Source organism: Penaeus monodon, chromosome 10 (assembly GCF_015228065.2).
Source record: "Penaeus monodon isolate SGIC_2016 chromosome 10, NSTDA_Pmon_1, whole genome shotgun sequence".
Classification (NCBI taxonomy): Eukaryota; Metazoa; Arthropoda; class Malacostraca; order Decapoda; family Penaeidae; genus Penaeus; species Penaeus monodon.
The window spans coordinates 23,059,397-23,061,336 of NC_051395.1; positions in this window are offsets into that span (position 1 = coordinate 23,059,397).

Below are 1,940 nucleotides of genomic sequence, written 5' to 3' on the forward strand. Positions count from 1 at the left end.
GGTATATCTTTTTTTTTTTTGGTAATATATATGAGTTTTATTTTTTTATTCTTTTTTTCTTGTTTCAGTTTTGTTTTTCTTCTTTTTTGTTTTTGTTTCTCTGTTCTCGTCTTGTAGGTGTGTGTGTTTATTTATTGTTTATCTATTTTTTTTTTACACTGTCTCTCATTCTTCATGTTACTTTTATCTTTGTATTCCTTCCTTACAACATTTTTTTCTTTCTTTTTTATTATTTCATTTTATGTTTTCATCTCGTCTGTGTTTCTCTTATCTATCTATTCTTCTTTTTCACAAATTCCCTTTACACCTTATTTTCTTCAATATATTCTTTTTTTTTTCGTTATATTTGTCTCACCCATTATCCTAGAGCAATAATAAATCTCGTGATAATAAATCTAATAAAAATCCGATAACTAGAGATAAATCAAGTCTAGAAAATCTACGGTAATGCAACGCCCCGTTTGACTTACATTCTACACAGTACATATTTTTTTTCTTAACTGATACGCTAGAAAGTATAATCAGACTGTATCTCTAATATACGATATAATATTATATCGTAATATTACAATATAATGTTATGAATAAGCATCAGATGTTGCAACGTTTAGCCAGGCCTATGCAGTTAACCAGGATGGCGAGAAAACTGTAATAAAGGTCTAAACCTAACTCAACTAAAGCAAAGGACTGAATTTAAGGACTAAACTTATATCATAAGAACTATACTAAATTACTAAATTAATGTAACAAAATAGAGAACAGAAGTAATGACTAAACTGAAGGACTAAACTATATGACTAGACTAAAGAACTTATAAACTAAAACGACTAAACTGACTGACTAAACTAAAAGACTAAACTCAGTGGCTAAATTAAAGACCTAAATTGGATGACTAAACTGAAGGACCAAACTCAAGCATGAACTCAAAGACCAAACCTTGAGGACCACCCTAAACAATTAAACTAAAATATATAAATGAATAACTAAACGAAAGGACTAAACTAAACGAATAAACTAAACGAATAAACTAAATCAATAAACCAAAGAACTAATAACTCAGCGCGAAAACTTAAGAACTAAACCAAAGGACTAAAGTAAACAGGAATTTGCTGCCTGGCTACCTATGTCCCCTTCCTCACGCACACTTGGGACCGCGATTGTATCAGTGCTTCTTATCTGTCCTTTCTCCTCCCGTTCTGTTTCCTTTTGTTTTCCTCTCGTTCCTCGATCTCTCTTCTTTGTTTCAGTTGTTGTTTTGTTTTGTTTTGTTTTGTTTCCTTCTTCTTCGTTTGTCTTTTGGTGCTTCCTAATGTTTTTTTTTTTATTTTCTTATCAACTTTTTTATCATTTTTCTCTATTTTTATTTTATTTTATTTTACATGATTCTCCATCATTTTCTTTTCTAGTTCTTCCTTCTCTACGTCCATTTAGCTAGCCCTGACTTTATCCTTTCCTCCTCCTCCTCTTTCTTCCTCATCCTACCTTCTTCTACTTTTCCGACTTTCTCTCTCCCCTTTCCTCTTATCCTCTCTACATTCTATCCTTCATACGCTCTTACCACTCCCTCTTCTTCCTAACTATTTTTCTTTTTGTTTTCCTTCCTCTCCCTTCACACCTCTCCCTCTCCTTTGCCTTTTCTCCTTTCCCTTCCCAACACTTCCTTATTCCCTCCTCCCTCCTCTTTTCCCTCCCCTTTTCAATTTCTCCCGTTTATTCTCCTCTCTCACCTCTTCCCCTCTCCCTTTCCCTTCCTCTCTCCTCCTCGCCCTTCCTACCTTTTCGTCTATCCCACTCTCTTTTCGTTCCCTCTTTACTCTCCCACCTTTCCCCTCTCTCCCTCTCTCTCCCTTTCCCTTTCCATTTCCTGCTTGTCCTTCCCACCTCTTCCTCCTCCTCTCCTCCTTTCCCTCTCTCTTGCCCCCTGTCCTTTCCTCCTCGCC